This window comes from Staurois parvus, unplaced genomic scaffold (genome assembly GCF_062004578.1).
Source record: "Staurois parvus isolate SC_StPar_1 unplaced genomic scaffold, SC_StPar_1.0 ptg000738l, whole genome shotgun sequence".
NCBI classification, from domain to species: domain Eukaryota; kingdom Metazoa; phylum Chordata; class Amphibia; order Anura; family Ranidae; genus Staurois; species Staurois parvus.
This window is the reverse complement of record NW_028318534.1, coordinates 551,441-566,846: the sequence shown is the minus strand read 5'-3', so window position 1 is coordinate 566,846 and position 15,406 is coordinate 551,441. Positions and strand designations below refer to the sequence as shown.

At 35.9% G+C, this 15,406-nt stretch overlaps 1 long non-coding RNA gene across 2 annotated transcripts in view; it reads left to right on the top strand.

Moving 5' to 3' along the window:
• The first annotated feature begins 462 nt into the window (after nucleotides 1-462).
• LOC149445221 (uncharacterized) overlaps nucleotides 463-15,406 on the top strand; it is an 86,140-nt gene continuing 71,196 nt past the window's right edge. The window contains exons 1-2 of one of the 2 annotated variants that reach the window (XR_016306433.1): nucleotides 463-967; nucleotides 1,665-1,708. This is a non-coding gene — a long non-coding RNA (uncharacterized LOC149445221). The remainder of the gene's footprint in view (nucleotides 968-1,664; nucleotides 1,709-15,406) is intronic. The other variant, XR_016306432.1, reaches the window with a different exon arrangement.

Sequence of the window (15,406 nt, the reverse complement as noted above, 5' to 3'; positions counted from 1 at the left end):
TAGCTGCAAATTAGAAATGTACATAATTACATATTAAAAAGAGATAAAAGTCTTGCGTCGATTCCCCAGCTATTCTGCCATACATAACAGGCTGATTACACGGGAAGACAGGTACCAGACTCAGAGGCTTCTGTCGCACAGGACATTCATGGGTTAATCGTGATGTGACTTTATCTGCAAGGCTAACAATGGTGGCTGAGACCATAATGTAACTGATATAGTTGTTAAGGTGATGTTGAAGACAGATGGCTTTGGAGAAGACAGTAAAAGAAGAATGAAACAGGGTTCCTGCTTTGTAGTTTCTCTTCCCTTATAAAAAAAAATTCATCCCTACTATCCCCTCGATGTAAACGCCATGTTGCTATGGCAGCACAGATGGTACTTAACTCTAGGCTCCAGCAGAAGGTGAATAATAGACATGCATTCTTTGTTGAATAAGCAAGCAGCTGGTTTTCGACACAGCCCATTCAACAAAGTACAGATGGGTTGATTATTCGAAGCTTTTCAGTGGTGCCCCTTTATTCACGTAGACACTAATTACTTTGGATTGTCGTGCAATGACCTGCACGCATTCTGAGCGAAAACAGCACACTGTCTTGGGCACACGCCACCGAAAGCACCGCTGCCTCCAGATCCTTGGCTAAAATGGCCACGCTAAGTACAAACGATTTTATAGATCAGGCCCTTCCGAAGGTGACTTGGATATATTTTGGCATTAAAATTTAATAGTATCTGCAGCAGATTTTTTTTTTCCTCCTTCTCTTCCCTCTGCTTTCTCTATGGGCAGTGCTTATAAGGAGATCCGTTTACTGAAAAGTGGGAGGAGATTGACAGACAAAATCTCCCCCTGTATTTTTTTTTTTTTTCTTGAGAGCTAAGCTACAGTACAAAGGAGAGATCCGTGTATTTCAACAGACATCATACGCTTGGCCGCTGCACAAGCTGTCAGACCGGGAAGATTTGCCAGGTAAAACCACAGAACCTCTGTAATTCTCTTTTACTGATGAAAATCAGTTAAGGCTGTCATTACCTTTAATCATATTTACATATTGCGAGGAAGGCAAGCTAACTCTGTAGATAGATAGGATCACTTCTATATTTTGGGACTGTTCTCAGAATTTATATTTACTACACTTTGTGCTGTCAGGGGAAATATACAGTGGAATATACATCGCTGCATAAAACATGTTTGTATTCTAGATATGTTTTCCTACATTATCTTCTGCATTCAGTGCATCTGCATTACAAAAATATACATGGGAACAAGAAGATCTTTGCAAGTAGATATCTCTGCAGTATGCACTGTGAGGATTTTAACAAACTAGTGTGAGATTGTGATAAAATGACTGTCGCAAACTTGCGTTTTAGCTAGGCTTGTGTGTCTGACCACTTGATTCATGACAGCATTTGTATATCATTTGAATGTGTTTAGATCTCAGAGTTATATTTTTAAAACTCATTAAACAAGAGAAATGGTAACTCTTATGATACTGGTGTGATATGTATACGTTCTGGAATGAAAGCTTATTGAATGCGTTTAGACTAAGATAATAATACTGAATTAAAAAAGACGCTGTATTTTATTATCTATGTTTTGGTTGATTGCATAAAAACATATTGATCTGAATAATATAATACAAAATGTTTTCTATGTTTTATTACAGAAAAGCCACCCTCCTTACTAAGGAATAAATGTCTTCCCGGACAGGTAATTGCTATTCATAACTTATATTGAGTATTAGATAGAACAGCTAAAGTTCTTTTAGAACAATTACCCCTGAGTATCTTTTGTGTGTATAGGTATACCTCCATTTCTTTCTTATAAATGGGGATCAAGCCAGTAGCTGAGGGTATTACAGTGAGGGGAATACAAATTTTTTGCAGATCCAGTTACAGCAGAGCTTAGAATGCAATATATATATATATATATATATATATATATATATATATATATATATATATATCAGTGTTAATGATATGTTTATGGCATAATGTATTTTATATATAATTTTTTAGTGTATATTAATGTTTCTCAGCACAGCAATAATCATGTTTTAGTACACTGGCATGTATATTATGGAATATAATGAACAATTATGATAGTACAGTATGGTATGTATCAGCAAGCCATTGTTAAAATTGGAAAATAATGAATTAGAAGTTATGCATGGTTACTAATAGATTTTATTGTTGTTCAGAATGTCCATTATATCAGGAATGCTCCTAATGCAGCCTCATCTGTTCTGTTAGATTCAGCTCTGGGAAGGGATTTTGAGATGAAATGAAAAGGAACACAATAGTTTTCTTTGACTCTCATTTACCCTTAGCTTGGAGGCGTTTTTATCTTTGTGCTACTGCTAGTCTGAATAATGGTTTTAGGGAGCTTTAATTACACACAATGCAATATAGCTATACAGTGAAATGAAAAAGGTAGAAAACAAAGTGGAATTAAGCCATCTTGTATAGTAAATACTATGATGAATAAAAAGGTGATACATGAACAAGAAGACAACAGCCAGTGTACACTTCAATTAACTCCTTCACTACTGACTCATCTGCTTGTTGACAATGACTTCCCATTGTCCTGTTAAAGGTTAGGTTTTCTTAAATCACATGAAAGGGCTATACTTTTTCATTTCAGCATATTGTCAGGGTCGGGCTATATAAAGCCCACATTAAAATTTCTCCTTTGGCTTGTTCATCTGTCCCATTTTGATTTGGCAGAAATGTGAATTTAATTGTCCCACAATCTCTTGGGAGTACAAGATTTGCAGAGCTATCTGCTCCAGATACTCGACAGCTGCTGCATGGAGCCAGTGCTGTACAGGAGTTTTATTACAGAATTTTTATTCCACTGTTTGAACAGATTGTAATAGCCACACAAAGCACTTACATAGCACTCCATAAAACTGGAAATGTTGAGTCAATATAGGTTCAAATGCTTTGATGTTGCATAACAAAATTGGAATTCATACTTTTCATGATTTACATTTACGATTTACAGATGAGAAAAAGTGTTTTAATTCTAAGGTGGTCAAAGATATAATTTACTTTTTATCTTTTATTAACAAATTCACTGTCATTTTAAATGTAGTTATTGTAAATCAATATATTATCAATTATTACCTGATTTTTCTTGATTGATTATTGCCTTTATTATTATTATTATTATTATTATTAATAATAATAATAATAATAATAATAATGTTTATGGATAGGATGATATTATATAAGTAGCTTTGTGGTGACTGGTTTTTGGATTTTACATCCATGTTGTCTCTTTGTCCAATTATGATGCATTGTATCATTAAACCATTAATATTATAATAACAAGAAAACAGTATATAGGTCATTGTGTGTCCTACATTACCTATATAGAATATAGTACAATTATTTGTTTTATGATACTAAGGTTACACTTTTCAATGGCATGGTTGGTGTAATACTAAACATAATGAATAAGGACAATTAGAATATTTTAATTGCATTAGATTGGACGATTGCCCAGGTTTCCATGTTGTACATTACAACTTAGGCTATAAGATTCTTAACAGGTTTTCATTTTATGTTGGTTAGTTTTTGTAGTGATACTAAAAAATCTGAACTGGCAATTTTTCAATAGAATATGATTTAGTCATTTAAAGATTTATGCCCATTACATCCACCACTTGCCTATGTTATTGGATTGTGGCGTTGCAGCTGACTGTCAATCAAAAATATTTTTTTCTGGTTGATTGGATGAATAATAAAAGCTTTGAGATTGTAGCAGATGCAAATGTATGTGAAAATGACTATTTGCATCTATAGGTCTTTATAAACTGAATATAAAACAGTTTAATAGAACTGCTGTCATGTAAATGTGAAACTTTGCTTACATTGGCCAATGAGAACAATCTTTCTAATGCTTTAATAGCACTCTTTCTACTCTATAAACTACATTAGACTAAGGCTCATTTATTAGATATTTAATTTATCGTAGGCAGGCAGACAGAAGCTTGAGACTGTGATCACTGAAGTTCTATAGTTTTTCCCAAACCAGTACAGCAAACTATGTTATGGTTTCAGGTTATTGGGTCTCTTTTATCATTGTCTCAGAGATGAATTGTCTATGCAGGCTCTAACAACCAATCAGATGCTTCCTCTCATTCTGAAATTGTATAATTCTGCTTGGATGATGATATGGGACAATAAGAGCTATCTTTATTTCAGGTGTAATAAATAAGGCTCCATTACGTGATCTGGCCTTTGGCTTGTTTGGACATTTATTTTTATTATTGCAGAGTTTTATGATCTGTTGTGAAATATACCAATGATATGCATGCTTGCAGAGAAAATGGGAGTTTTAGAGTTGTGAAAATGTATTTGAAATCATTAGCAAAATCATTGATGTTGTACAGACCACCACATCTGACAATGCTTGGCTGTAGTGTCACATATGAATTCTGAAAAACAATCATAAACCTACGTCTGTGGCACTGACAGATTCCTATTGCTTCACATTAATGCTGTTGATCACTTGTAAGGCAGTACTTTGTGTTTAAAGGAAACCTGTACTGAAAAAAATATAGGTCGTCATTGCTGACTGAAAATGTTATCTGCCTTGCTATCTCTGGCTTAAATATGGTGTAAGTCAACATGGTTGCTTTTCTAAAGTAATAGAGACTGTTCACTTAAAGTCAATTTTCCCTTTGGTTTGTGAATGAGGTAAAGCATTGTTCTCTTTGAGTATTTAAGCATCTGCAAAAAAAAAAAAAAAAAAAAAATTATTTTTGCTGACACGATTGGAGAATAAAAGTAAGCATACCTTTATCTTATTCACTAAGCTCAGGGAACATTTGCATTACAAAGCGACTAGTCCCTACTTCTTTGGTAAATCAATTACTTTTCCAAATGACTTGAAATGAACCTGCAGCGAATTACGTCAGAACACCTGATCTGCATAAATATTTCAGATCAGTGACTCGGAAAGTATTGAATCCATTGGATCAGCCTGACAGGCAAGTAATTAGCATTTTCAGAATGAGAGATCAGTAATGACAATCTCTTTATTTCTCTCAGGACAGGTCTACTTTAATCAGAACCTGTGGAAATGCAGACTATTGAGTTCCATGGTTCGAGAACCAGTTCACTGCAGCCTGACCTATACGCATTTTGCAGTATTATGTGAACCAGGTCAGCAAGGGTTTGGGATGAGACAGTCCAACCAATTTAATCCTTTTGTAAGTGATTGATAGGCTATAGAAGAGAAAGTTCGCTTACCCCAACAAAATTTTGTTTACTTCCTATACCCAATCAACCGCAGAGGGATCTAAACAAAAAAATGATTTTTCAATAACAATTTATATGTCTTCATTGGTATAAGTGAACGTTCTACTCCTTTTGTAAATGAACCCCGAAAAGTATCACGGCTAAAAAAATGTAATGTATATTTGCATACCGGTGGTGAACATGCTTCTGGAGGAGACATGATGTTGGAGGTTTGGCAATAAAGGTGAAGAAACTGCTGGTAATGTAAAAATACATCTATTGAACAGCTTTTTTTTTTAATGTGTTTTGTCTTTAGTTGTTGCCACTACTTCCATCCGCACTTGGATACCAGAGGATGGAAAAATATACCGTACATATGGTATATGTAGACATTCATACTACTTAGGAAGGATTAACCAGTTTATATATGGCAAAAATTGATATATTAGTGATTGTGTTACTAAATCGGATCATTTACAGAAGAATAGATGTTGAATAAGGAATTTTGCTAGCTAAAAAAGGTATCTTAAAAACACAGCTGGCATTTAACATTTCACAGCTGTTTAATTGTCAATAGAATTACATACTCCTTGACTGGATTGACTGATTCTTAGATTGTACAATCGGTTCCATGTCTCTTACTACTGTTAGCTGTAATGTCAACACAATCTAGAATTCTAGTATAGAACCAACAGCATTTTCTGAATATCTTGGTTTTAAAATAATTGCAGCGCTACCCAAACCATGTAATTTATACATCAAACCATTTATAAAGAACAATCCTTTTCTCTTTTTAATCTATAAAATGTAATAATGTACCTGACATTTTCTAAACACTTCAACCCCCAAAGAAGCTGTCACTTTAATGTCTGCACTGTATTGTGACAAGTGAAGATGCTGTAGTGATCGTGGACATTGTACCAGGTGTCACATTGCACAGGAGTAGAGTGCAGTTTGAAGGCTAAATCTATCACACAAATACAATGAGCATGAACACACCTTGACAGAAGATCTTAATAAGATAAAGATGTGAGATAACAGTACATACCCTGCCAGAGGAGAGTGAGCAAGAAAAACATTTAGTTGTAATCTACATAGCACAGGCAATATTTGATGTTTAATAAAGCCCTTTGTTAATTTATTTGATCTTTGGAGGGCATTTTGTTTAATAAAACAAAGTTAACAGGCTGTGATTGTATACTGTAAGTATTTGAGTCATTTTAAGGTACAGAATGATGAACTGGAGAATTTGTTGACAACCACCATGGAGTGCTCATCATTTCATTCATTTTAGGCAAAGGGAGGATGTGAGAAACCATCATATATGTGTGCCTGATTAGAACGTATGTATTATTTTGTTCTTATATATGTATTCACTGCTCCTGAACAGTACACTAGTGTTCTACAAATAAATAAAATAAATGAAATAAAATTATACCCTCAATCCCGTCTCTCCTTATTAGTGTTTAAGCATATTTGTGCTTTAACGTGTCCAAATACATCTATCAATGAGAAAAAATGTGAAGAGAGAGAGAGAGAGCTCTATGAAAGCTGCATATGTTTGTGCATACAAACATTAACAAATGCTTAATGTGAATCTCCAATGATGTTTCCCCTTGGGAATGGTCAATCACTAGATCTTATTTTTTTATTACTAATTTTGGGAAAATGCGCATTTTAAAAATGCTCCATTGTGCCTCTTTCCAAGATCTCTCAAATGTCTAACCACCTTCACAGAACTTCCCATCTCACTATTTATAACACTTAATGTAAGAAGACACATGAATGGCATAAAACCATAAAACAAGATTTATTAAATAAAACAACTAAAAACTCACATGGAAAAGAAAAACTCACAATCACCAGTTTTAACTAGCACTGTTTAATCAGCTTCCATGTACTCCCCTGTCTTCCATATAGCTGCATAGGGTAGTACAAAACCCCTCCCACTTTAATTTGATCCTTATTCAATTTGTTCTGCCTGTTTTGTGACAGTTGTATAATAGGCTCTCAGAGGCATTAATAATATGTCCCCTGTAATAATAGTTGGAATTTACATGGATTTAAATTGTTGGCCTTTTTTTTTATAATTTTCAAGTTTTTCTTTTTCATACTGTATACATTTGTAATACAAAATGTACATTCCAAATGCAGCAGACCGGTTTATATAAACATTTAGTAAAGAAGTTATTTTTAGCCTTTGCTCTTTGATTAGATTTTGGTCATTTGTATTTTTGTTGGTTTATTTCTCTAAACTTGGTTTGGTAGTTTAAAATTTGAGTAAAACAGCACCTTAACCTTAACCCTTAATCTGTGAATCCCTGTTTTATTGGATCACTAAGGGGCCCTAACAAGCAATTAATAGTAGTATCAATTAATAATTGGTTGTTATGAAAGGGAAGTTACAACACAAATTTTTTCACTGTTACATTTGTCAGAAGTGGGTGAACCTTTATCACATAGATATCCATTGTCACAATAGATATTAGCCTTGCCTGATCAGACTCATCTGGATGTTGCACATGAAAATTATTTTCTCTTGGCATTGCTCCCCTGTCCGCGATACTCCATGGAAGTGCATGGTAGTATAGGCAAGGATTAATGATTTAGTGCATTCTAATTGTCTGAATAGGATCATATTGAAATATAAATATAAAGTAAAGTCAGAGCAAAGCAGTTCACCTGTTAGCCCACCCCCTTCTTTTAGTCATTGAGGAATGATGGGACAATAGTAATGTATGGGAGGCATTTGCACACACTCATTAATTCTGAATTAATGGCTGAATTAGTACTGTCCTGGATGGTTGTGGTTGCTATGAATACACAATAACCAAGGAATGAGTAGAGTGAGAGATGCACCTGTGTAGAAGACCCGGGTACATTCATGTATGCATGCATTTTGTCCTCTAAAATAAAGTTGTTATTGTCATTTACTTATTAAGAAAATTTATGTTTGCACGTAAAAAAAAAGAATTGATGCAAGGATGGTATAAGTGTACAGCTGCATACAGTGGTCTCACTACATTCAGATAATAATGAAGAGCTATACTAAGCAGTTAGCTGTACAGTATGTACATCATGGTGTTCCCCATGCTGATGCACTCACTTGGACCCTTTGTTTAAAAATATATTTAATTTGCTGTAATTTTTGGTTTAGTGTGGCTCACAGCTGCTCACGAGATTCAGACTCCTCTTTCCTGGAAACTACTTTTTACTAGTTGTTTGTAAATGATTGGTTCCTATGTAGCAATACAGACAAAACTGTCAATCTGGTCCTAATGTTTTAAAGTCAACTCTAGCCAACACTTTTCTTTTACCTTTAAATGTATGGAAGAGGAATAGAACCTCTATTTTTATTTCTGTCTGTATCTCCATTTAGTCTTTTTGTGGAATAAGAGTGCTGAACATTGTTGTAACGTTATATGTAGCGTGCACCACTGGAGGCTGCTGTCCAACAACTGAACAATTGGAAGAGATTATTAAAAAATTGAAGAGTTGGAAGCACCTCACTAGTTTGCACAGTCCATACAAGATTTTATTCTGCAAAAAAACCCAATGAATTTCAAGGGCTCAACACTCCCTCATCTTCAGGGCTAAAATCAAAGACAATAGGCAATCTATTCCAGTCACAACCCATTCTAATTATCTTCCTTGGTCGTAAATATTTCAGAACCTATAGATGATAATCTTACCAGCAATCTGAAATTGAAAAAAAATGTATGGACTGGAGTTTATATGAAGTTCATTTTATACTCCTTAACTGAGGTTTTTTCAGAAAAGAAGAGTACAATTGGGTATTAACACCCCTGATTATACTATATATATATATATATATATATATATATATATAGTGTGGGCCACAATAAACCAAAAATTACAGCAAATTGAAGATATTTTTAAACAAAGGACCTAAGTGAGTGTATCAGAATGGGGAACACCAGTACATACTCTCACACAAAGGGTCCTATCAGGTCTGCCTGTCAGTTTTTCAGGTGGACCTGAACAGGTCCTCCATTCTCCCCTGTAGACCAATTGGTGTAAATGGACTTGTGTCGGTTTACACCAACCTACCTCCAGTCCGATCTGGTTCACTAAAAAAAAAAAAAAAAAAAAATGGGAGGGGATTCATCCCCTTTCATCTAGGCAGATCGGATGGTAGTCAGGTGTCAAACAGAGTCCGTTTACTACTGGCCGCCCATAGAGCAGAGCGGGCTGATAAACTGAGCAGACATGGACCTGTCATCTGCCCGTTCTGCTCTGATCAGCAGTGGATCAGCAGAAGTATCCCCTGCTGATCAAATTGGAGTCCGTCCTGTGTGAAAGGGACCTTAAAGTCTTGATTTCAACCCTGATAAAGGGGAGTGTTGAGCCCCTGAAACCTGCTGGAATAGTTGCAGAATAATGGACTATGCAAACTAGTGTGGTGTTCACATCTCTTCACTATTTTGTATTTTCATTCAGGAAACATTCAAGTGACAGAGAGCCAGAGGGACAGTTAGTGATGGAAAATCTCCTAATGTGGTCTCAAACAGAAATATAAACACAGTTTTTGAACAGCAAAGAATGGTTGGAATCTTGATCAGGTTTTTTAACTGCATATGCTCTGTCCTGGTGACCTCTGGTCCCCTAATTTGTAGCCTGGTGTTAATGAGACACGTAAGAATACAATTGTATGGATCAATGGAGTCCAGACAGCAATAACAACGCTTCCACACTCCAAAACAAAAAATCAGGCTGGAGTTGATCTTTAAAACATGTTTATTAAAAACTATTTGTTGTAACCCTTCACAAGAGACAGTTATATTAAAGTAAAATTCCAGACAAATACCCTTTTTTGATTTTTAGATGAAGTAAGGATTATATATTCTGTGATGTTTCTAATCATTGCCTGGATGACACAGCAGGATTTTGGGAAAATCTACAGAATGAATATAAAGATAGCAAAAAAAAAACCTGACAGAGGTTGTCACCTTTTCATGCTCAAACAAGAGTTTTGTCTGTACCTTTGTAATACGTGTAAACTAATGTGCAATTTAAATGTTTAGAACAAGGTACAAGAAATACTACTGTCATATTATTTTTCTTTTTATATGATTTAATCTGGAAATGACAATCTTTAACTTGATTAAAAAATAATACTGTATTCCTCATTTTATCATTAGTAAAGATAACCCTTGAAAAGCAATCAGATTACTTTAATGAAATTTTATTTTTAATTGTAAACTTGCATTTGACATTGAATTTATTTATATTTTTTGTTAAAGCATTATAGAAGCTCCCTGAAGCTAGCCCTCTAACCTTAATTTTACCACATGCAGCCATTATGTACAAAGCCGGAAGCCATTGTTTACTGTATGAGTGCCATGCAGCTATTTGTAGAACAGTATCTGGTAAGAACATTTGCATGTGCACAAGGGATGATGAGCCAGGGGAAAGCAGGAGCTGCTGTGAATGTCTATTATCTAACTCATAAGGACATTGTAGGTGCAGATCTACATTTAACAAATGAACTGTAAAACCCATTAGGGCTAACTATGAAAATAGGGCATATCTATTCAAATTATAATAACTAAGATACTGGCATTGTATGTAAAGGTACACAGAAAGAGACACTTATATTTGCACTCTCCTTGATGCATGATCTAATTAGTGCATCTACAGCTTTTCTTTTAGTGGTTCTGCCATTATGTTTTTTGGGGTTGTGCAACAGAAAAATAATTCCTGAATGCTAAGACATTAGTGTGTGATTATTTTTGCAATGCAGAGTACCCTATACTATGAAGGTAAAAAATTACTGATAACAATTTCATGTATGAATTGCTGTCATGTCCATCTTATTTCTTATTATGTCCATCTTATTTCTTATTTCAATACTACCTCTCAACCATCATATTTTGAGACTCAGTTCTTTTACTCACCAGAAGCATGAGCTTGAAAAAATGTGGAAGTTGTCAGGTGGTTTAAATGATACCCGTGTCTGCAATAAATGGGGTTGCAAAGCAAGCATTTAGATAGGTAGGTTTATATTTTATTCCTGGGTGCCCTAGCAATTACAACATGCAGTGTGTTCAATTATGCAAACACTAATGTTAGCTCAGACAATTCTCCAACATCTTGCTATTGGTCAGTGAAGATGATCATCATAGTGGTGGGCTAATAGGCAAACAAAATGAGGGAAGAGGGCTTTAAGAACTTTGCAAATTTTAGTAAAAATCCTTTGCATTCCTTATGCAAATGCTTAAAGTGTAAACTCTAACAATGGACTACTCTTATTTTTTCCTTTTGGGCCTGTTAGGTCTATAATTGAAAGTGTTTTGTGATATCTGTTTGGTGAGTGCAAAAAACCTGTTGCTCCTGCTAGAAAGCTTTTGAGCTGGTAACTTCTTGTATACTCTGCCTCTAAAGTACTTATTCTTAGCTCTTTCTGTGGACTTCAAAACACCTTCCCTCTATGTTAGTAGAGTAGTAAGAGTGGAGGAGAGGTGTTCTGTAGTTCAAAACACTCCTTGTCTTAATGTGCTACCAAAGGACAGGAAGAGCGTTACTGGGCCCGAGAAAAGAGAACTAATGCATCCACCACATTTATGGACCAGTAAGCTGCAGTACACAATATGATAATATTTGTTCTCTTTAAATACCTTTTAAATGTTTTTCATAAATAGCAAAACTAGAATCCTTAGAATACCAAAGTTTTTACATATTACTTTTTAACATGGGAGCTAGTCTGGTGTAGTCCCACCACAATTTACTCTTCTCTTTTTAATTTTCAATCAATGCAAAATATTTTAATTCCGTACTTTAATTACCAAAACCCTGTGATTGCCACAAAAAGGCTATTGACATACTGTATATGCAATATACTGCATAACATTATTACTAGTATTTGTATTCTTAAATAAATGTGTTGCCTTTGGCTAATGTTAAACAATCCATTGTTTTTGTGTCATCTTTAACTAGGCAGAGGTATTTGTATGAAATTGTACACAAAAGCAGATGAACTGCACATGATAATTATACCTTGCTTTGTTTGAATTCTTAACAGGTACTTGCTTGGCCATTTCACATGTTAAGAAGTAGACCTTTCTCTTCTCTGAATGCAGATGACAGTTTTTTCTAATTCCACCTTGTAGAATGACTGCAGAATGCTCTTTGACCTTTTACAATTTTTCCTCTCTAGTGAAAATGCTGTCCTGTAATTCAGAAAGTGTCCTTTCAAATTATTCAACTGTCTAAAACGTCTTCAGATGGTGTGATCAGGGATTCGCTCTATTACTTGCAGATTGGAAAGATTTAAAACCCGAAACAGAGGCCAGTGTGCAATTTAATGAGATCAAACACATAGCAAGTTCTTCTAGAAAATATATGTTACTGCTGACCTGACTCCTTTCAATTTGTATACTGTGTTCAACTATATATACTTCTCCAGCAACTTTTTTCTTTTACTCAAATAGTTGCAGTCAATGAAATGCAAAGTCCATTCTATTTACATTATGCTGATTATTAAAAGAGAACTCCACACCTTCATTAAAAATAGTGCACAAGCCATTTTGAAATTTTCTGGTGCTAAAATTACCTTTGAATTTCAAACTGCAACTGCTGTAATTTTCTAAAAATGCAATATAATTTGGCATCCTGGCTACTTTCTGTACACCCTCAGAAATGTCATTTTACTTTTTTTGTCATTGGCTCACTGATTTTCTCAGTCATCTGCACTAAAATAGTCAATTTTTAGGCATACCTTGCGTTAAGAATTTCAATTTCAGTGGGATACTCCCCAAGGAATAGCTACTTCTAAATGATGCTGCAGCTTTCCTAATTAGAAAAGCTGGTGGTTTTTCATGAACAAGATCCTCCCATTTAGAAATCTGTCTGGAAAGGGCATGGCAAAAACAAACAGCTATTGTTCCAGAACATAAAATGATAAGAATCTGCAACATTTTTTGTTTAATCCTGCACATAGAGCACCCAAGGGGAAATTTTTCTCAATAAAAGTGTAGTTACACTTTAATTGAAAGAGAATTATAGAGTTCTTACAAAAAAAATACTCAGCTAGGAGAATGCAACATTGGTCAGATGCTGCATATGTACCCTACTGCTTCTAAGACTGAGAACTGAGCAATCAAAGACTGCTGATTGCTTGGTTCTCAGTCTTCAGTGAGCAGAGAAGGGGTGACTGTCAATCACTGCTCTCTGCTCTCTGTTCTACCCCCCCCCCCACTCACTGGAGCACCGGACTGTGGAGGGGGCAGTAGCGGCTGGATTAGGCTCTCAGAAGCTTGATTAGAGGCTGAGCCAGCTGCAAGTCACGAATCTGGGTGGATCCCGACTGTAAAATTGGGATCGATCCAGACCCTGGACCAGCTGAGTGACGTCAACTAAAGCCCACTGTTGGCTGAAAATGGGTCAAAGGAGTGCAGGATGAACTGCATTCCTGTGACCCATAGGAGAAGTACAGCCAAAAAAGCTTAGGCCATACTTCTCCTTTAATTGCAGACCAGCTTTACCCATCCAGCTTCTTCACCTAGAATACAGAGGTATATATAATGTCCAGAAAATTACGTGATAGAAGTGGCCTTGATGTAGCATAGGAGGCCCAGGAGTAACAAGGGGTTTTTGGTACAAGGAATTTGGAGGGATTTAAAGAAATGCTGTTATACTACTGCTGCTCACTGCTGCAAAACCACTTAAGAGTTTAAATTTTATTTTATTAATACTAGAAAGCAAAGCCAAATCTTTATTATCCCTGCAGACTAGTCTGCATTTAAAGTGACACTAAACAATAATCTTATTGTCCAGAAATAATCCATACATATCCACTACTTAATGGGCCTGTAATTATTTTTTCAATATTTAATATTTTACTGTGTTTTTCTGCCTTCCTGTAACATCCTCTATGAGCTCCTGAACCTTTCATTTTCCTCCTCACTTCTGTATGTTTGAAATGAGCAGTGTACAGTAGTTGCATTCATGTGTGCTCTATGCATACAGAAAATCCCATAGTCCATAGTCCCTAGTCTATCTCAGGAGCGACAATTGACAAATATCTTGAGCTTTGTTATTTCAAAAACACCATTGATGTGACATGGGGTTGATGAAGAACCTAAGTTCTGTAATGTAATGAACTCTGTATGTGTGATTAGAGCTGATGTACAAATGCTTCCACCTCTTCCCATCTTTTCTGTTTTTATGATTCAGCTCTGCAATAGGGCAAAATGTGTCAGAACCAGGGTGCCTGGAGTGGTGTATATATCAGTTTGAGCAATAAAGTTTAATGATCATTGACTAGCATGGTGTACAGCTTCATTTGTACTGCCACTGAAGGAAGAGAGGGATGGGATGAGACCTTGAGTTAGCCTGCATCCGAAGAGAACCTTGATTGGTGCTGTTCTGTTGGAATATGGTTACATGAAAAAGCATTTAAAATGTGACTGCCAAATGCTGCTGTAACTCTTGAAGCAAATATTGCCCCTTGGTGCTGCAGACAAGGACCATTTGCTTCACATTTTCCTACAAAAAAAAACAAATTTGCAGAACATTTTAATAGCCACATGCTGGCAGAACACCAATCTGGATGCTAGACTTACACTTAAAGCCTAATTCCAGGTTTAGTTGTACTTTTACCTCTTCCACGTCGCCCTAGAGCAGAAATACTGCTACAGGACAGCATGAGTGCACACAATCACACACACACACACACATATATATATATATATATATATATATGATTTTGCAGTTCCAAGTAGCTAGCCATTCGCTGCCTCGGCTATCAATCACCAGGTCCCAGCCGGTAATTTCTTGCCAGCACCCGGTGATCGCCGAGTATCTCCAATGGGGGAGAAACCTGTGTATAAACAACACAGATCTCTCCCATGTCAGCTCCTGCACACTGCTTTCTATGGCTCTGCATAGCAGAGCCATAGAAATCAGTGTGCTTACAGTGAACCACAGGCCACTGCCTCATAGTAAAACAGCAAACAGTTAGCCCTTTGGTAGCCCCACGTTAACCCCTTCCTGCCCAGTGTCATTAGTACAGTGGCAGTGCTTTTTATTAGCACTGATCACTGTATTGATGTCACTGGGGATGTTATTGACACCAAATCAGTTCCCCCCAGTATCAGAATGCCTGCCGCAGTCCCACTATAAGTCGCTGATCGCCGCC